Source organism: Syngnathus acus, chromosome 15 (genome assembly GCF_901709675.1).
Source record: "Syngnathus acus chromosome 15, fSynAcu1.2, whole genome shotgun sequence".
Classification (NCBI taxonomy): domain Eukaryota; kingdom Metazoa; phylum Chordata; class Actinopteri; order Syngnathiformes; family Syngnathidae; genus Syngnathus; species Syngnathus acus.
In genome coordinates, this window is record NC_051100.1 from 13,287,241 (window position 1) to 13,309,596 (window position 22,356).

At 44.4% G+C, this 22,356-nt stretch overlaps 1 protein-coding gene and 1 long non-coding RNA gene across 7 annotated transcripts in view; both read left to right on the forward strand.

The window, feature by feature from the left end:
• The window catches only part of LOC119134898 (pro-neuregulin-3, membrane-bound isoform), a 133,295-nt gene that overhangs the window by 61,319 nt on the left and 49,620 nt on the right, over positions 1 to 22,356 (forward strand). The gene's annotated exons all lie outside the window — the stretch shown is intronic.
• On the forward strand, positions 160 to 9,467 carry LOC119134980. Its single transcript, XR_005100457.1, has 2 exons — positions 160 to 439; positions 8,863 to 9,467. It is a non-coding gene; the product is annotated as an uncharacterized LOC119134980 (long non-coding RNA).

Below are 22,356 nucleotides of genomic sequence, written 5' to 3' on the forward strand. Positions count from 1 at the left end.
CCGCTGCAAACATTTTGGTTTATTTTGGGTGACCAGATTTGGGTTGCTGAAAAAGAGGACACCTTCTCATATTTTCGAGGACGTTTCGAGGACACCTGGGGGTGGGGGTTTGGGGGGGGCTCGGGGGGGCCTGAGAGATGTTTTTTATTTTTAGGGGGGAGGAAGCGGGGTGGGGGGGATGCCTGCCTTACACGTTAGGCACTCAGCTTCATATGCATCACGACCCTGGCAAAAGCAGGCAATTTTTTTTTAATTCCTCTGTAAAGATGCATTTTCGTTTCGGAATTGTCTCCACTCGCTGGCAAGCAGTCGCCTACTTCCTCCTCATGCACACACACGCACACAATCAGCAAGGTGGCTAGATTTGAGGAGAAGGGCGTGACTTATTTGCAAACGATTACAAAGAAACCTGGAATGGAGTGAAATGGAACAAAGTCAAGTTTATCAAGTCAAGTTTATTTGTATAGCCCTAAATCACAAGCAGTCTCAAAGGGCTTCACATAGACAAACAATTGACAATTATTCTCAAAGCATCCCCTGATCTTAAGCTCCCAAAAGGGCAAGGAAAAACTCAAAAAAACCCTACCAGGGGAAAAATGAGAAACCTTGAGAAGTGACCACAGATGGAAGGATCCCCCTTTCAGGATCACCAGGCTGCAATGGATGCAGAGAGGGCACATAAAATACGTAATATGAAACTCAATGAAAAAGTGGATGTCCAAATCAAAGCGAAGAGCTGCCGGAGGTGCCCTCGATTGTCCTGGCAGTGTCTTCGAGGAGGGTAATCCGCTGCAGTTCCCTCATCCTGAATTGGTCCACGAGAATCCAGATAGCCGCTGTCAGCTTGGGTGTCACCTAACCACCTCCCCAGCCGGGGAGGGGTGGGGGGAGGGGGGATAGGGAGAGGGAGCGAAAACAAACTCCAGCCGAATCGGCCACTACAGGTTAATTAAAGGCCATATCATAGAAATGTGTCTTTAAACGTGTCTTAAATGTTTCTATTGAGGTAGCAGTTCTAATATCCATTGGTAGGGCATTCCAAAGCTCTGGAGCCCGAATGGAAAATGCTCTAGACTAGGGGTGTCCAAACTACGGCCCGCAGCAAATTCTGAAAACATAATTGAATGTGGCCCGCACAACAGCTTGAGCACTTCTCAGTTTCCACACTAGATGGAGCCCGCCACACAAAGCGCTTGACGTCCGATTAGCCCCCCCCCCCCCCCCCGGAAGAGAAGGGAACGCGCAGCGTTGGACGTCCCACTAGCACCCGCCCCCCCCCCGGAAGAGACGGGAACGCGCAGCGTTGGACGTCACACTAGCCACGCCCCCCCCCCCCCCCCCCCGGAAAAGAAGGGAACGCGCAGCGTTGGACGTCCCACTAGTACACCCCCCCCCCCCCCCCCCCCCCCCCCCCGGGAGAGAAGCAACAACAAAAATTGGCCCCCGGGCCCCTTCACGTTACTAAATATGGCCCTCCTTGCAAAAACGTTGGACACCCCTACTCTAGACCCTGCAGACATTTTGTTGGCCCTCGGTGTCACTAAAAGACTAGCGTTTTGCGAACGAAGGTTACGAGACGGAACATAAGGAACAACTAGGTCGACGAGATATAATAATAATTAATAATTCATTAAATTTGTATAGCACTTTTCAAAAACCCAAAGACGCTCATAATAGATGAACCTTGAAGTCAAATCTTAAATGAACCGGGAGCCAATGTAAGTTGGCTAATATTGGGGTAATGTGATCAAATTTTCTTGTCCGTGAGAGCAGCCTTGCAGCAGCATTTTGTACTAACTGTAGACTTTTGATGCTGGGCTTAGGAAGACCAGAGAATAATGCGTTACAGTAGTCCAGGCGCGACGTGATAAACGCATGTATAATAGTTTCCGCATCACCAGGTGAGAGGATCGGACGAATCTTAGCAATATTACGAAGGTGAAAAAACGCAGTTCTGGTTATATTCTTAATGTGCTTTTGAAAGGAGCGCGTTTGGTCAAATATTACCCCGAGATTAGTTACAGTATCGCTCTGAGTGATAGTACGGTTATCTATAGTTATAGTGGTTTCCTTAAATAAGTGTTGATAACGAGCTGGACCAATTATCAACATCTCAGTTTTATCTGGGTTAAGACGAAGGAAGTTGAGAGACATCCATTGCTTGATCTCTGCAAGGCACGCCTCAAGATTACAACAGTCCCGCGGATCTGTCATCGATAACGGCATATATAATTGGGTGTCATCCGCGTAGCATTGAAAACTAATATTATATTTACGTATTATGTCCCCAAGCGGAATCATATAAATATTAAATAGAATTGGTCCGAGTACCGATCCCTGTGGGACACCACACGTAACATTATAGAGCTCAGAGGACGTATTGCCATGGACCACTCGGTGGGTCCTGTCTGATAGATAGGAATAGAACCAGCCTAGTGCTGACCCTGAAAAACCAACACAACTTTTAAGCCGCTCTAATAAAATATCGAAGTCTACAGTGTCGAAGGCAGCACTAAGATTGAGTAGTAACAATACCAATGAAGTGTTTGAATCCATAGCTATGAGGAGATCATTAGTCACTTTAGCAAGTGCTGTCTCAGTGGAATGATTAGCTCTAAAACCAGACTGAAAAGATTCATATCGATTATTGGCGACCATGTAATCAATAAGCTGCTGCGCTACTACTTTTTCAAGAAGTTTTGCTATGAATGGGAGGTTTGAAACTGGCCTATAATTACTGAGACAGTCCGGGTCAAGATTTGGTCGCTTAAGTAGCAGTTTAATGATAGCAGTTTTCAAGGCTGTTGGCACTATCCCAGAGACAGACAGATTAATTATATTTAAGACGGACGGTCCTAAAATTTGAAATAATTCTTTAAATAGTAGGCTGGAAGCGGGTAGAGTAAACATGTTGTTTGTTTAGCCGCACTAACAAAATGTGTAAGCCTTTCAAGGGACACGCTTTTAAAATTTGAGAGGGTTATTGCATGACCGTCAGCGCCGGTAATCGGCGGTCTCAACTGAGCGATTGGAATGGTCATCTTGATCTCATCCCTAATGGATTCAATCTTTCGAGCGAAAAATTTCATGAACTCGTCAGCTGAGTGGAAGGAGCTATCGGGGGTCGGCTGGTGTAGTGTTAGCTTTGCCACTGTATCAAATAGGTATTTAGGATTGTTTTTATTGAGATTAATGACTTGCGAAAAATAGCGAGTTTTTGCTAAGATAAGCGCATCTTTATACTTGAGGAGGCAGTCACGCCATGCCTGATGGAAAACCTCAAGTTTGGTTAAACGCCATTTGCGCTCATGCTTTCTACATAATTGCTTAAGCTACGTGTTTCATCTGTGAACCACGGAGTAGGCAATCTACGGCGAGTTTTCAGACGTAGCGGCGCCACAGAGTCGATGGCATTTAACAATGTCACATTGAATTCATTTGTAAGATTATCAATAGAGCCGATATATGCGGGAAATATGGCAGTTGCCGGCGACAGTAACTCAGATAAGGCAGTTGCAGTCATGGAGTTAATATTACGGCTGCTATAATTCTGATTGCTCTCTTGTCTTTGACAAAGAACTAAAATTTCAACTTTTATTAAGTAATGATCAGAGAAAACCTCTCAAAATCCAACCCTAACGTCCCCGTCGTGAGAGGTGGTAACAGGTCAAGCTGGCAAATAGGGCAAATGTAAAGCTCATGAGCCAATCACCCGTGTAGTGGATTTAAAAACGATTACAGAAACATTGATGAAGAAAAAGAAACCCCACAACCTAGGAGATGTAGACTCTTCAAGCATACAAGCTGAAGAGGAAATGAAGCCGCATGCTGAAAACCATTTGGAGGGGGTGCGGTGGAATCTGCTATCCCCTAGGAAACCGACCAACATAGCAACCTGGAACATCAGGACCACGTTCGCAGCAGGAAAAACAACAGTCATTGCTGGAGAGATGAGAAGATACAAGGTTTCCATTCTTGGCCTGTGCGAAACCAGATGGACCCAGACAGGTGATGTCAAACTAGCCAGTGGCGAGTACATTCTCTACTCTGGACATGCAGAGGAAGCAGCACCACACACAGAAGGAGTGGCGCTCATGCTCTCCAAAGAAGCACAACAGGCCCTCATCAGTTGGGAGCCCATCAGCTCAAGAATTATCACTGCAAGATTCCAAACCACCCATAAAAGAATCAACCTTCAAATCATACCTACCAACAATGCAGAGGAGGAAATGAAGGATAATTTCTATAACCAACTACAACATCTACTCCAGTCCAGGAAGGAAAAAGACCTAACCTTACTCATGGGCGACATGAATCCCAAGGTGGGAAACAACAACAATGGATACGAACTGGCCATGGGAAGACATGGACTTGGCACCATGAACGAAAATGGGGAAAGATTTTCAGACATATGTGCTGACACCAACCTGGTCATAGGAGGCACCATATTCCCCCATAAACACATTCATAAAGCCACCTGGATATCTCCCGACCACACTACCGAAAACCAGATTGACCACATATGCATCAACCGGAAGTTCAGACTCCTGGATGTGAGAGTAAAGAGGGGGGGCAGACGCGGGATCAGACCACCACTTACTGGCTGCAAAACTCCAACTCAAGCTAAAGCGCCGCAATAGAGGCTTTGCAGCTGACGTCATCAAGCTACCCACATTAGCTTGGCGGCCATCTTGGCGGTCAACTTTTCAGTGCCGGTCTACGACTCACACACGCTTTCTTGTTATATCTGCTGCTATTTGAGCTTAAAAATGCCGGATACCTGCTGTGCTGTTGGATGTAGCAATAGACGAGGCGATAAACCAAATCTTAGCTTCTATAGATTTCCGGCGAACATGAAAAACGTGATAATGGATCGCGGATATTCGTCGTGAACGATGGAAACCTACGATTTACACAAGGATATGCAATGAGGGACTTCATATCAGGTGTGTAAACAAGTATCACCCCTGATTTGTTTCACAAAATGTGAAATAATACAATATGGGATGATACAAATATGATTGTTGAAAATGCTGGGTGCATTTTTAGAAAGGCAGCAAGAGCAGCAAGGCAGGGAATGGGATGATTTCTTCAGTTCACCCCCCCGTTTTTATTTGTGTTTATTTTTTCATGATGCTTCATCTGATTGGCTTGAAAACGTTATCAATGTAAATATTGAACTTCATATTGGAATTGAACAATTAATTCTCGAGTGAATGCATTAGGAAATTTCCCAAAAAATTATTATGAACCTGTGAAACAAATTTTTTTAATGTAGCATTTTTTAACAAGAGGGTTTTTGTTACTTCATTTTGGCAAAAGGTAAAATCTACATTGGTAACGTTTTCAAGCCATTGGCACAAGGTTAAATTTTTATTGGTTAAGTTTTCAAGCCAATCAGATGTGGCATCATGCAAAAATAACAAAAAATAAAAATGGTAGCAACTTGAACAGACAGGTACAGTATCTGAAGATTTCACTCTATTCAGTTTTTTAATATGTCAAGTTATGAAATGCCATTACAAAACAAATCGACGAGGTAATTATAAATATCTGGATATGAGCGTTCAGGCAGGTCGGCTGTTGCAAAATGCTCGGGCGATTTTAGCATGTTTCTCGGTAAAAGGTACGGATCCGTTGTGCCAACAAGGTTCAACTTCTCTCTGTAACGTTTCTTGGAGTCTTCATCCAAATGCCTAACTTAGTTGATAGCAAATCAGCCATAATTCGGAGAAATCGGTTGAAAACGTAGCGCAGAAATCAGACAATCCATACAAACACGTAGGAACGAGCTGACGAGTTGACCGCCAAGATGGCGGCATAACACAAAATCACGTGATAAAACCACGTGACTGCAAAGCCTAAATACCCCTGCTGGGAACAGAACAAAGTACAACATCCAGCTCTTCCAGGACATTGGAACAACTGAGCTGTATAAAACCACCCTCCAGAACAGGTTTCAAGCCCTGCAAGAACAACCAGTGAAGGAGTACTGGAACAGCCTGAAAAGTGTATGGAAGGAGACCTGTCTGGAAGTTTTAGGGAAAAGGACAACAAACCATAAACCTTGGCTGTCAACAGAAACCTGGAAAACAATTGAAGAAAGGAGGGCCAAAAAGGACACACTAAACAAATGCAAGATACGAGCGAGAAAGACCGCAGCCCACAAGGACTACGAGGAAGCAAACAAGGAAGTAAGGAAAAGTGCCAAACGGGACAAGAAAAACTACATTGAGGCACTGGCTAAAGAAGCACAGGAAGCAGCAGCACAAAACAATCTCAAGGAACTCTACATGACCACCAGGAAACTAGCTGGGAAGTTCAGACAGAACAACACACAAATCCGGAATAAAGAGGGACGACTACTCACCACCAAGGAGGAACAACACCAAAGGTGGACAGAGCATTTCAGCGAGCTGTTGAATAAACCACCGCCCGACCAAGTAATAGAGATCCCACCAGCAGCGCACCAACTCAAAATCAATTGCGCCCCCCCAACAAGATCTGAGGTAAAGAGGGCTATCATGATGCTCCGACGTGGCAAAGCCGCAGGGCCAGATGAAATCCCAGCAGAGGCCCGACAGGCGGATGTTGAAACTACAACCACTATGCTCCACACACTCATCAGGAAAATATGGGAGGAGGAAGAAAACATACCAGCGGACTGGAAAGATGGGCTTATTGCTGTCATCCCCAAAAAAGGAGACCTTAGAGACTGCAACAACTACAGAGGCATCATGATGCTATCAACACCGAGCAAAGTGCTAAGCCGCATCATCTTAGGAAGACTACGGAAAGGGGTTGACGAGGAGCTCAGAGAAAATCAAGCTGGTTTCAGAAATGGAAGATCATGTATTGACCAAAGTGCTACCCTTCGGATCATTATAGAACAATCGAAAGAATGGAACACCCCGGCTTAAGTAAATTTCAAAGACTTCGAAAAGGCATTTGACAGCGTAGACCGGAAGCTATTATGGAGCTTAATGGCACATTACGGAATACCCCATAAGTTCATCAACATCATCAAAAGCTTATACCAGGACATGCAGTGCCAAGTGCTGCACCAGGGACCAACACAGAAACATTCACCGTGCTCCTGGAGTGAAACAGGGATGTTCTACTTTCCCCCTTTCTATTCCTCCTATGCATTGACTGGATCATGAAACAAACTACCCACATAAAAAGACAGGCATCCAATGAACTTTGACAGAAACAACTAGACAGACCTGGACTTTGTTGCGATATTGCTCTACTCTCACACAGCCACCCACAGATACAGGAGAAAACTCAATGACCTCGAAAAAACAGCAGCAGGACTGGGACTAAAAATAAACGGAGTAAAAATCAAGTAATGCGAGTAAACACAAAAACACAAACCCATCAACCTCAGGGGCTGCCCACTGGAGAGGTAGACAAATTCAACATACCTAGGAAGTGTAATTGCAGTGGACGGTGGAACGGAGGAAGATGTGAAATCAAGAATAGGGAAAGCAAGAACAGCTTTCAACATATTAGATAAGATCTGGAAAACCAAAACCATTTCACTCAATACTAAATTCAAAATCTTTAACTCCAACGTCAAAACAGTGCTGCTATATGGATCAGAAACATGGAGGACCACAAAACACATCACCAGCTAAACTGCAAAAAACCTCACAAACCATTGCCTAAGACGGCATCCTCAGGATCATCTGGCCAAACCACATCAGCAACACCAGCCTATGGGACCGCACCAAACAAGAAACAATAGAGATACAGGTTTGAGGAGGAAGTGGAGCTGGATAGGACATACCCTGAGGAAAACAACATGGGCTATAACCAAACAGGCGTTAACATGGAACTGCTTTTTACAGAACCCAGCCATCCATCGATTAAGGGACACTAATCTACTAAACCTCTCATCAGTGCCTCTCCCAGGCAGGGGGCCAGAGACAAATACTTGATGCCGACTCATCTTTCTGGCGAGATCACAAGTCCTCGCTATGTTTTTCTTTGTGATCTCTGATAGTCTCATCCTAACATCATTGGCGCCGACGTGTATCACTATGTCCGAGTAGCTAGTGTTGTTGGAACTACGCTGTTGACTAGGCCTATTGCGAGTCAGCTCCCTAAGATTAGCTTCTATGTCGGGTGCTCTGCCCCCCCGGAATACACATTACCGTGGCTGGATTTTTAAAGTTAAAGTTAAAGTCCCAATGATCGTCACACACACATCTGGGTGTGGTGAAATTTGTCCTCTGCATTTAACCCATCCCCATGTGATTTTAATCCATCCCCTGGGGGAGAGGGGAGCAGTGAGCAGCAGCGGTGCCGCGCTCAGGAAATAAGCGTAATAAGCGTAATATTTCAGGTAATGGAGTCACCTATGACCAAAGTGCGAGGGCCAGTAGACCGAGATGACTTTGGACGGCTATGCGTCTTACCTGGCTCATCGCGATTAACAAGCCGCTTGGGGCTAATGCTAACTGGGCTAGCGGGCTGACTACAGTCCGTGTCTGTGTCCGCCACATCTACTGTTATCGCACTATTCTGCTCTAGCTGGCGGACACGTCCCTCGAGCAGGGACAACCTCTCTAAGAGAAGGGTGCAGTTGGCGCACGAAGCCGTACAAACCTCTTGATCCGCAGCCATACGTGTCCGATGATCGACGGTAGACAAACGGCCACGAAGCCTCCGCTGAGAGCCAGACAGCGACGTGGACGAAATACCAGGGATGGTCTGTCCGCAACGTTCAACAGTAGTAAACTCCCAAAAGTGGAGTAAAAAACGTAAAAGACGAGGAAAAACTAGAGAAGAATATACGAATGTAGAATTGTAGATCGTCTCTCTAGTGACGCTGCGGCGCTCTACGTGCTGTCTCAGTGGGAATTCTATTGACAATGTACTGTACATGAGAGGCAGTCGAACAAAATCCCGGACAGTTTTTGAAATTCCCTCCGGACAGACTTTTGGGGCTGAAAAGTAGGACATGTCCGGGGAAAAGAGGACGTCTGGTCACCGTAGTTTATTAAAAGATGTCAACGGCAGAAGACTTGTCCCTACAAACATAACACGTAACAAAATAAATCCCCTCACAATATTTATGAACACAGCATGTAAACAAGCACTGCAAGTCAAGTTAACCAGTAAGCTAAAGTTAGCGTTAGCGAGACGCTACGAATGCATTCACACATTACTGTGTTCCCCAAGAATAATACAGCACCTTCGAAACTTTTTGATTGATTAAAAGATATCACCGGCAGAGACTTGTCCTTACATAACACGTATTAAAATAAATCCCCTCACAATATTTATGAACGTCTCGTAAACAAGCACTGCGGTCAAGCCACGAAGTAAGCTAATGCTAGCGCTAGCGTTACCGAGAAGCTAAAGAATGCATTTAACACATTATTGTGTTCCCCAAGAATAATACAGCACCTTTGATGCAATTCATCTGATACAACTACTCAAAATACACCCATAAGAAGTCAAAACATAGAGCACAAAGCTCACCCCTTTACTGTGTCCGTCGTTTCCATAGATTGAAGGAACTGAACCATCAACTACTAATACAAAAATCTCTCTGAGTAATAAAGATGGTGGATTTGTGAAATACCTTGTTTGGTTTGTCCCACCCCAACGGATGTGATGTAATAGATAAGAAAATGGAGAAAACTGAACAGAGTAGAAAATAGCCACCCAACAGATCATAAAAGTATCTCTGCAGCACCTGGAGGGTATTACACTTTTCTACACTCTTGGAAGCTCCAAATACACAAGAAAATCAATTTAAAAAGAGTATTTTCCATGATATGTCAGGATTCCATAGGCACCGTTATTGTAATCAGTATCCCTAGACTAGTATCGTGAGGATATTCATGGCCTGGGTCAAAGTTAAGTCGAACGTAGCATGTGTTAGGGCTCGACCCGTTTGCCCTTTTACTCGTTTTAAGCAGGATTGAACAAAATGTGTACCATTCTCTGGCTCAACTTGTCGCTGACGGTGAGAAGCGGGAGATTTTGCAGTCAAAGCGATAGCGTGTACTGGAACGTAAGCCGGTCATGAAAATGTTTTGCCAGCTTCGGCGAGACCTGGGTCCAAGGGAAGAGGAATTGAATGGATCGGCATTTTGGCAGCAAAACTTGTTGGAATCATTTTTGAAAAGGGCTCAAATGGGTGAAGCGAAGAATCGATATGTGTTTGGAAAACGAACTTTACATAAGGGTGAAAGTATTTTTTCTTGGTTGCTTGGCACCAGCGACTTGAAGACCGCTCTGCTCACGCTTGGAATTTTTTTATAGGCGCTTTCATTTTAGCAGCACCGCTCGGAGTTTCAATCGGATGATATCATGCACGCACACAAGATTTATGGCTAGATCCACCATAAAAACAATTCATTGACTTGGAGCGGCTACAATCTGGATACGTCAGACGTGCACGTGAGCAGCTGGAGGCTTTGTGGCTCATCACAGTGCAATTCCTTGCAAACTACTGGACCGATAAGTCGTCACGGTCTCAAGACGTCAAGCAGCAGAAGGTGGATGGAGGAGGAAAGTGTCAAAATGGCTCTTGGACCTCAGGGGAGCTTTTTTAAAGGAAGTACAAAATGGCTGTCCGGTCACGGACGGCTGCGTTATTACTGTCGTCCAAACACTTCTCTCGGTGCGCTTTTAAGTGTCTAATCCCGTTGCGGTGATGTCCGCACTGCTTACAGCCCATCGGGGACAGATTTGCGTGCTTTTGCTCGGATACTTTTTGCTCTGATGTGCTTTGACGTCTGAACTGGCGCAGAACAGAAAAGCCGTCTCACACTCTCCTGGTGGTGATCCTTTGAATTACAGCCGACCCCCATTTATGGGCTCGGGGGCAAATACATTAGACCCACAGCTGGCCCACAACATCATTTTCCATCCACTGAAGTTGGTCTGAGCAGAACTCATCACAACCCCATTAGACTGGCAAAACACATCCGTCGATTGAATTTCATAATTGCCATTTCTGCTGAGTATGACACGTCTGGCGGGTTATTGGGTAGATATTGATGCTAAACTACTTCAGAGCAAGTTGTGTGTTGTTTTGTCCCCTTGGATTGTACTGTGGATTCCCCCGATTGCGGTGTGATAGCCTTGCTGTTCCGAGGTGGCTTGAGTCAGGTCTTGCCAGTGTCAGTGTCAGCCCCGTGACATCATTCAACATGTGGGCTTCAAGCGCACACACACACACAGAGCCACACGCCGACAGTTTGAGGCTCATTTATCCTGCAGCCACGTCAACACACTGGACAGGATAGAGCGCAACAAACATCCCTGTCAGAATTTGGCCGCTGGAGGAGTCGGACGCCGGGTTTTGACAGGTGACGTTTCACTTGTTGAGCTGGAGAACACAAACATCAGCAGCGCCCAAAATCAAGACGGACGACTGACTCTCGTCAATCCGGGGGGAGAAGAATGCGCCACGGGAGGAGGAGGGCGAAGAAATGGAGATCTCTCCCCGCCAAGGCCGCCAGTGACGACTGATTGACAATAAATCTTCATGCAATGGAGTCCACATTGGTCTTGGAGGTGTAAAGCGGTCCTGGCAGACGTTTCTCTGGTACCCATACGTACTTCCAGGAAACTAATTGTCATTCTCAGTACTTGTACTTCCTCCAGTCAGATAAGTGCAATCCAATCATGAAGCCGTTATTACCCAGAAACCGAACGTTAATGCTATCTTGACTTGCGAGTTGAATTTGTTACGTGACTGCTATATCAAACCAATTTTCCCCAGCAAAAGTAATTGAAATTCCACCCATCCAGTCCAGCCCACAAAAACCGCTGCACCGGATTTTGATTCAGCACATTTCCTTTGGTGACAAGATGTACTCTTAGCTTTTTCCATTCTTTTGAAATTAACGTTGGAGCGTGGTTTGCTTTAAAGTAAGTGGAGACAAAAAAGCTTATTTTTTATTTGCCTTTGCTTTCTTTTGTGACACCTCAAACTTCAAAACAAGTAGTAAAACAAATAAATAAATCATTTATGTCCAGTATTATAAAACATTTGAAGGTTTAAAGTCACTGGGATTTATGCCAATATCCGTTACCTGGTGATGGTATTTTATATTATATGTTAGCATTAGGCTAATGGGTGCTCAGTACACAAAATTACATGTTTTGGTTGCACATCAGTTTTTTTAAGATACAATGTATGATTCCCTTTTGCGTCAGGTGTCTTACATTAAATTTCAACGCGGAGTGACATATTGAACCTATTCCACGCGATAAAGAAGGCTCACTGTGTCAGTGGTTGTGGGATCCGACTGTCTTGTGTTTGCCTTTGACTCAGCCCAAGTATTTGTCATATTTCACAAGTGATTAGCGTTTCAGCGGCAGAAAAACAATATTCCAGCCGTCGCGGGCAAGTCAGCCTTTGATTGAGTTTGACTCGCTTGAATAATGGCGACGCTATTACGCGCCGTTTCCGTGCTTTGCGTTTCACTCTCTCAGCATTCACACAAATAAACGCTTAACATGGTTGGGCATGATGGATCATGTTTCATCTTCAATCATTTCATCTTCTCATTACCGCTTCACACTCGGAGGATTTTCATATTTTATCAGCAGCTTCGCCGCAAGTTCATTGTGCACTGACAAAATGGAGGCTGATTGGTGACATCATGCTAACGCATGCTATTTTCTTCTGAAACAACCTAAAGCCAGTGCCAGAAAGTAATGAACAACAAATATTTTGTTCCCACGATATACTGTTAAAGTCATATTTGGTCCGCTAAGGCGTGTGACAGTAATCAAAAGAAACAAAATGTCAATCTTTCTTGCTGAAATGTGGCGAATTTTCCTAAAGTCATACAAAATACAAGCACGTGGAAATCTTTTAAAATTCTTGAGTAGAAGTGCTATGTTTGAGTACTCAAAGAACGATTTGTGGCGAATTGTTTTGAGCCACGAAAGCAATCACTAGCTGTTAGCTGTCAGCACCTCTGCCTGGCGAACCGGCCTCAACGCAAAGTCCGAGTTGGCCGCTAAGTACCGTGATGTCGCTGTAATTAGATTGTTATTGACTAATCAAAATGGGCGGGCTAACAGATCATTAGCATTCGTGCTAGCACAGACGCTAACGCTGGGCATAAGTGTCCGCTTATCTTCGCTAATAATGTCTTATTGACGCTAGAGTGCCAACAACTGTCGCTTGTGCGTGCAAACTATTCAGCTTGTGAGTTTTATGGCCCATGCATATTTTATGAGAGGCAATTAAAAGAAAATGATGTGGCATGAATAGCGGTTAGCCATTATTTTACGCACGTCAATCACATTGAAGGACTGCGGCGGTGGGGAGGTAGAGGCGGCCCACTTTGTGGGGCTTTTTTAAAGACCGAAGGTGGCAAAAAAGCAGAAGTTCCAAAGAGTAGTTTGAGGTGAGTCGTCATTTTTAGTCAGAACGAACATCTGTGAGCTCTGCAGGGATACACTTGACGAGTGCGAGGAGAAGAAAATTGTATTTTATTCCCACAGCATGAATGTGTGCTCGCATGCGCACACACACACACACACACACACACGCACACACACACGCACACAGAGTGGGCAAGCTAGTTGGAGTGAGCTAAATTATAAGCTATATTACAGTAAATGTAGCTCAGCTACATTTCAGCAGAGTATGGTAGCTACTAGGGGTGTAAATCGCGGGTTTTGTCACGATAGGATATCATATCGATACAAAGAACCACGATACGATATTTGCCGATATCTTAAAGCCTGCTGTGATTCATTCACGATACATCACGATATAGTGCTCTACGATCGATATAGAACAATATCCTGATTTATAACAATTCATACGCAAAATCAACAAGGTACTGCAAACTCTTTATTTAGGAAATTACAAGAGTATTGTAGTATACAAAGTGCTTATTTTAACACTGAACTTGATCAAATTCTTATGTTTTTTCTCATATAAGTCAGTAAAGAAAAATGAATATTCTTTCTTTTTTTGTAATACCATTAACTTTAAAGTGCATTACTGAACTATTTAATTACAAAACAAAAATAAGTTCTTTATAATGAATGTAGTAAACATTACACCTTGACCATATGTTCTAATCCAAATGCAAAAAAAAAAAAACATTCTCTTGCAATACCAGAGAACTATACATAATACATAACTATACATTCATTCCATAGCACCAGCCCAGGAGCCGCGTAGTTGTCGGCTCCCCTTTCACGTGCCTGCTCTGCTCACAACACAACACGCCGCGCACTGCTCCCGGAAAGAGGAAGCAAGCAACAATGAACTGGATTTCAAAATAAAGTCGCGTCTAATGTCCGAGGTCAAAAACGGGCGATATAGATCGATGTTTACGTTTAGCATCGATGCCAACAAATCGTAGAGCATTATATCGATTAATCGATGTGTATCGATGAATCGTTACACCCCTAGTAGCTAGCTATAGTAAAATAAGCTAAGCTCGACAATAAAATAGGAACTGTAATCAAGCTACATCAAAGCTACGATGGTGGGGTGGAGGCGTGACAAGAAAAAGTAAGTAAAATGATCTATTCATTGGGGTAAAATTAGGGCCCTTAAACGCCACAAATGTTTTTAACACGTGATCAAGGCGTGTCCGTGGATTGGCCTTGCTCTGCCGCTCTCATTTGTACATCTTTGTGCAGTCGTTGTGTTCCTGCTGTGCGTGCCTTGGCCTCTTGGTGCACGCATGCAGATGACACACCTGCATAATTCATTTTTCACAAAGTAGGAAGGATTTATGCCTATGAGCATTTTTGCCATAGATTTTCTGTGTTCCTTCAGCCTGAATAGTGCCTGAATATTCCTTTTGTGAAGCTATGCACCGACTGGGAATTTGATGCTAATTTGTTAGGCCGGCGATGGTATTTTACATTGCGTCTTAGCATTAAGCAGGCGATTTTAAGAAGAAAGCTACTATTTCTTTGTAAAATGAAGCATGTGTTGTATTTAAAGGACATTGTGTCATTCCTTTTCTCATGTGTTTACCGTTTTTTTCCCTGTATAATGCGCAAAATTTAACTAATTTATTGCCCTAAAATCTGGGGTGCGCATTATACATGGGTACAATTTTCTTTTTTTTTTTTTTTTTTTTTTGGACACGTCAGCTATATAAAGGCGAGAGTTCAGTTCTCTACCTAAATGCGTATTACAGGTAATATTTTATTTCACAACACTTTGCCTTGTTCCTTTCTTCTCTGCTGTTCACTTCAAACACGCTCCATACGAACACAATGCTCTCATATCAGACGCTTGCTCGATCACCTGCTCGTTTGCTGTCACAATGTACCCTACACATCCGAAACATTTCTTCGCTATCGAGTTTGCTAGCGCATGCGCAGTGATACTGACCGGCAGAATAACAACCGGTTGTTCCCAAAGATGATCTTTTTTCTGAAATAATTTTACGTTTACGGACTTAAGTAGGAGTCAAAATTTGGGTGCGTATTATACATGGGTACAGGCTTTTTTCCAGCATCGACATGCCATCTATAGGGTGCGTATTATACATGGGGGCGCATTATACATGGAAAAAAACGGTAGTCCACTTTACAAGAGTATTACCAAACTTGAAAAGTATCCTATTGTATGACCTATCCTATTTTAGAACAATAAAGTTAACTATGGAAATCATGCCATTAGTTGTGCTTGAAAATTTAATTAGTTTGCAGCTGTAGCCATAATTAAACACTTCGTTGTGAAATGTTCCTATCACTGCCATATCAATGTATTGGACCAAGGCACTGGCAGCACTGTGTTGTTATTAGCGTAACTCAACTGCATTTTAATTACAAATGTGGTCGATGTTCTCCCCTCGTAATTAGACGGTGACAGTTTGGTTTGGTTTACGCAAATCGTATTTTTGCCTGATACTGGGTTTCCTCGGGCCCAAACCAGTGCTGTGCCGCACGCAGGCTAAAGAAGGCTTTTACGGGACAAAGTGACCCTGCAGAGAGTCAAAGAAAATATATATTATTTTTTTACAGGAGCATTTTTATTTGGTAAAATGAAAAGTTTGACCATAAAAGAGACTTTCTGCCGCTCTCGGCAGCCTGTAAATGCCCCCACCCCTCCATCGCTCTGCTGACGTCAGACGTTTTTAAGGACATCAACGCATAGTTTGACAAAACAACAACTTCTTACTACTCTCAACGTCTTTGGGGAAACTTTTACATGCCAGTCAAAGCTGAACTCCAGCAAACACTTGAAGCTACCGGTAGAAAACATTCCGATTTCTTTCAAGTGGAGGAGACCAAAAGAGAGTTGGCTTACCGTTAAGACAAAAAAAAAAAGTCGTGCTTGATGGGTGTACACCTACACGCTTTGAGATGACATGGATGCAAAGTCACTCGGATGGCAAACATTTGCATCCCCTTTTAGTGAACATGCAGCTGACTTGGTGGTTAATGAAAGGCAGCTCAGCCAATGCGTGATCTTAGCCAATCAGGCACGGCACATTATTCCCGCCGCCGACCTCGCCTTTCACGGCTGCTGCCCCCTCCGCTCGCTTACCCGCCGCCGACATCGTTAACGAGCAATGCAACTGAAGAGAAAGAACGTCGGCTCAAATGTTTTCATCGTTCTGCGCCACGGTGGCGGCTCGCTACTTTTCTTTCCTGCCGTCCTTGCCGCTGAATAGATGCGTCTTGAATAAGTCTTGAATAGGAAAGTCTGGCCCGGTGCCTTACGTTTCCCGAACAAGCTGCTCACAATGGGGCTCAAGTGTACTTTGGGCGCAAAAGTGAAGATGCATTCATTAGGCATATATAAAACAAACAGTCAGGGAAGTCATCGAGTACAAATACTGTCAGGTGACGGATCCACAAATTGAGGAACATTGTTATTTTTGGAATCCAAAGAAAACAACATCAGATTGAATTGCCTCCACATCAGGTGAACAAATGAAGGAGGAGAAGGTTTGCCAATGTGCTTGTCACTTTTGAAGCAGCCAAAGTCACGCGGCCGTCGGCCGCTCAGCGATTCCATGGCCAAGCGGACATGTCTACCAGCCAGTTTGGATTTCTTGATGATGTGACCGCTGACAATATGCAATGGGGTGAATTTGAAGTGTTTGTGCCAAATTGACAGTCTGCTCGTATGCCGCCAAAGGCTTCAGAAGCCATGGGATGGCACTTCCCTGTGCAGACGGACCTGAAGCAGAGCGCTGAAGCGATCAATGAGTTCTCCTGCAATGTTATGCAACGGCTAAGTCAGTCACCTCACCCGAATCCCATCGAGCGTGCATTTCACTCATTGAACCCATCAAACCGAAGGGAATCCGCCCGAAGCAACGCGCGGCAAGTGAAAATAGTTGCACTTGAGGCCAACGCAGGGGATGAAATCCAGCGTCTGCCGACATCGTCAGTACCTTCCACACTTGAGGCTTTGATTGACTGCAAAGCATTTGCAATCAAGTCAAACGTTCATAGTTTGATTTGTGATAATCCATTTGTCCCATGACTTTCAAATGACGGAGGCGTGTTATCGTTCCTCCACCGTCGCCCCTCCCCCTTGGATGCGGAGTAAAAACCCTCCAATGAAAGCTGCAAGCACATCTTTTGCATTTCCATCATGGCGGTCCTGACAACAAAAACCATGACAGTTGTGTCCATGTCCCAATATTTATAAATCTCTTTTTATGAACACAGACGCTCATCTCCCATTTGGACTCACATACTGAACTGCGCTCTGTCAGCTCAGCATACAGGCCTCATCACGTGTGCGCACAATCATGACACAAAGTAATCTTCCGCCATGACGACATGTCTAAAGAGGACACGTACTTTCTCCACGTCTGCAAATCACTTTTACGAGGAAGTTCCAGGCTGGGTGGTAACGCGTAGCTTGTACTGCGCGCACGCAGGAGACGGGACCTCGGTGACCGCGGCGGGGGCCCCGATCATCGGCCGCTTTGTGTTCCCGCTGGACACAATTAAACAACCCTAAGCAAGCGCACGCGCACTAATCCTCCATGATGAGGAAGGCACTGTGACTAATTCCCACACACACACACACACACACACACACACACACACACACATACACACACACACGCACGCACACACAAGCACGCACATGCACGCACACACACGCACACACACACGCACACATTGACTTGTTCTTGTTGCTGTCTCTGCGGGTTTCCTCTGCTTCCAGCGAGCCCTCTAATGAATTGACACTCGCACTCCCGTCACATTGCAAGAGACAACAGGCACTAGGGTGACATTTCTCAAGGAACTTCAAATGCTTCATCTTATGGCTACAGCTGAACTTTGTTTGAGCTTCTGTAAGCGTTGAATGTGCATGTCCATCATAGTACGTTTTTGCGGCCGGCCAAGAGAAGCTTGCAACCGTTGCATGGTTTTACCGGTCCTACAAAAGTACCGCCGTACCTCGCCGGCTTAAGATCGGAATGTTCGTGATTATTAAATTGGAATTGTAACAAATGTTCAGTCAAATGAAATTGAAATCAATCTGTCGATTGTTTTAGGCGACAGCGAGATGCTCTTCCTTCACCTGCTAATCACGAAGCTTTGCGAGCCAGGCGCTCTTCTTTAGTGCTCGCGGCATCTGTATTGTGTTTGCGTGTTATGAATCATTCATCGTATTAAGTCAGAGTTCATCCAGGCTGTCTTATTAAAAATGGAGGAGATTTGAGTTGGGAGGGTGTAGCGGTGGGGGCCGGCCGGGAGCTTTTGCGTCGAATGAGACGAGCGTGCGTCCTCTTTCGGTGGCATCTCCCCATGGGGCCGACGCACACGAACGAGCGGGAAATGGAACATCGGCAACGCGTCCTCGGCTGCTTCTCATTCCCTCGCGCCGGCGCCATTTTGGACCCATAAGCTGTCACATGTCCTGACGGCTGACGGATGCTCTGGCCTTTGCTAAGCACTGTTTGCTCTTTTAATAAATCGGAGGCAGATTTTTCTCCTTTTATAAATCCCGGACGGAGAAAGGAGAATCAACACGCTCGGTTGTCACCGGATTTTGACATCACTGGGACTGCGAACGATGAAAACTTGTCAACGAACTTGCGAGACTGAGTTTGCGATGGCGTTCCACTTCCTGTTTTGTTCGAGGGCCAGGTTGGCAATTGCTGGGGCCCTAGGTTGAACCCGATGATTGTTATCTAAACGCAAATGTTTGCAAATGTCTGAATCAGCACAAAGGTATCGCTTCCGTCTGCTTTTATGGACGATGACAAAAATGAAAATATTTGCGGTTGGGAGGCAGAAATTTTGCAGTTTTGGACAACTTGATCTCTTAACAAATCATCCCTTATCCATTTCAGTACGACTTGTAAATTACAAGGTCGCATCGCTTTCAGCATTACGGCAACCGTGGTCAGGGGTGTCACTGAAGAAAGCTATTACTGGTCGATCGCATGAAATAAAAAAATAAATAAAAAATTCTATAGGCTAGAATCCATCCCATCGCTTGATTGACATACAGGTAAGCCTATCGGGAGGCAATCACAGCGAACCGCACCCCCCCACCGCAACAAGTTTGGCTGCGCATACACAAGCCCGGCACCAAAGCTAACAAGCTAATCTACGCATTACGCATCAACGCACACACTCGTTTTTGTCTATTAAACTAAAGAAAGTTTATGACCATCAAAAATGAGTGGGTTTGCTGGACCAAGTAATAAGCCAAACGGTATCACTTTCATCCCATCGCTTGATTGACATACAGGTAATCTTATTGGGATGCAATCAAAGTGAACCGCAAGTAAGAAGCCAAACCGTATCACTTTCATACGGAATGGGAGTTGGACTTTTTTTTACCTCATTGACTGGGTTGACATTCCCTTTAGCACAGCTCCATCTAGTGGATGCAGAACGCAACCCTAGTCAACCCCAGTTTGATGCAGTAGCTTCTATTCCATGCGCCTTTTAATCCGGTGCGCCCTATATATGAAATAATTTCTCAAATAAAATATTCAATGAAGGTGCGCCTTCTAATCCAGTGCGCCTTATAGTGCAGAAAATACTGTAATCTATCTCTCCAGCTGCTGCAGAGCTACTGTTATGATCTGTTTGGGGGCTATTTTTTACTCCGTTCAGTTTTCTCCGTTTTCTATTATGTATCTTTATCTATTACGTCACATCCTTTGGGGCGGGACTACCAAACAAGGCAATGTGTGTGGCCAAACGGTTTTGCAAATCTGCCATCTTTATTAATCTGACAGACTTTTGTAGTCCAAACATCTCAAGGATGCCGAAGTAGAGAGATCGAAATGTTCCGTTGTTGGATCCATCAATCCACACAACTCATTGCACCATCCCCCAGCATCAGATCCTCAAAGCAGTGCCTGGTCAAATTTCGTTTCTCAAGCAGTGTTCCCACATCTCTGGGTCAAGTCCTGCTTGTTCAAGGACAAGTGTTTTAAAAATCTTTTGTCAGTGTATAGAAAGATTCGCCGAAAGACTTTATTTCGTTGATGGTTCAGTTCCTTCAATCTATGGAAATGACGGACACAGTAAAGCGGTAAGCTTGAGATAACACAAAAATAATAAACTGTATTTCACTTTCATATTATTGTGTGTGTATGATGCACTCATTTTCATAGCATTATCGTCAGTCTTTCTGCTGATTTTAGATGCTGTGCGTTCTATGTTTTCACTTCTTGTGGGTGTATTTTGAACAGTTGTATCAGATGAAATGCATCGAAGGTGCTGTTTTATTCTTGGATAACACAATGTCTTTAATGCATTCGTTAGCTTCCCGCTAACGCTAGCATTAGCTTACTTCGTTGCTTGACTGCAGTGCTTGTTTACAAGACATTCAAAAATATTGTGAGGGGATTTATTTTATTACGTGTTATGTATAAACAAGTCTTTTGATCAATCAAAACGTTTGCGGCGCAAGTAAACGCTACCTCGGCTAAAAAACTACAAATATGTCAACGGGAAAGGGTGGTGCACATCTTGCGGCCTGAGGGGTGTGAAGTATCTCATTTGCATTTAAAGAGACAAAACGGCTTGCTCTGAGCACCTCAGAACAAGTAGAAAAGAGGGACCTGTGATGCTATCAAAACGGGGAATTCAGACAAAAGCATTGCTGTTCCACCTAATATAAACCACAACTGAATGAGTAAAACTTAAAACGGAAGAATTTATAAACGTAATACTTAAGCTTTAAAGCAAAAAAAAGCCTTCATGAGGCGAAGAAAATGCCTCCAAAAAGTGCTCGAGAAAAGATATTTTGCTTTCACAAGCCGTATTTTCTCTTTGCAATGACGCATTTGTGTTTTCCGTGTCATGGCGTCTTTTGCCATTGAAAAAGGAATGACTTTCTGTCGAGCGTGTTGGCAGCTATGTCGCAGGTCTGGAGATGGAATTGGACGCTTTGGACGTGCCGTTGTAAATGCTCCTTTTGCGTCCACATCGCACAAGGTCAAGCCAGGTGTACAGAAAGGCTGTTTACCAGCTCAGTGGCCTAGTGGTAGAGTGTCCGCCCTGAGACTGGAAGGTTGTGGGTTCAAACCCCGGCCGGGTCATACCAAAGACTATAAAAATGGGACCCATTGCCTCCCTGCTTGGCACTCAGCATTAAGGGTTGGAATTGGGGGGTTAGATCACCAACTGATTCCCGAGCGCGGCACCGCTGCTGCTCACTGCTCCCCTCCCCCAGGGGATGGATTAAAATCACACGGGGATGGGTTAAATGCAGAGGACAAATTTCACCACACCCAGGTGTGTGTGTGACGATCATTGGGACTTTAACTTTAACTTTTTTTTAGGCCCTCCCGACAGCCATCAGCGGATCTGCCTAATTGACCTGCTGTTTGTCCGTGTGTCCAAATCCAAGGCTTTGGACGTCGACAATCAGCCATGAATAATGGAGCACTTTTTCTACCGCCGGCTTGCCGAGCTTTTGCAAATCTGCTTTGATGACGCGCTAGGAAAACCCGGGCTCCACTCGGCATGTGCGCCCGGCAAACAATTGGATGAAATATAAATCCTGCATACAAACTTTGGACTTTTTTTCTTTTTTGTATTCCTCCTTATCAAGACTCGTGTGCCGCCGCTCTTGTTTGGTATTTGCGCCGACTGAGTCAATGAGCTAATTGAAGTATTATACACCTCCGACTTTCAACTTTGGATGACTTCCTCCTGTTGGGATTAGCAGGGATTTGTCCGTGAAGCAAATCCGCCATTGGACAAAAAAGAAAGAAGAAATCAAAGACAAATGCACAAAGTGAACAGCGCCGTAAAGCAGGGATTCAAAAAAGTCCAAACACCTCTGTTGGAAAACCATTTTTTTGTTTGATTAAAAAAAAAAGAGATACAGACTAATACAAACTTGTTCCACCATTAATGTCACCTACGACATGTACAACTGAATTGCAA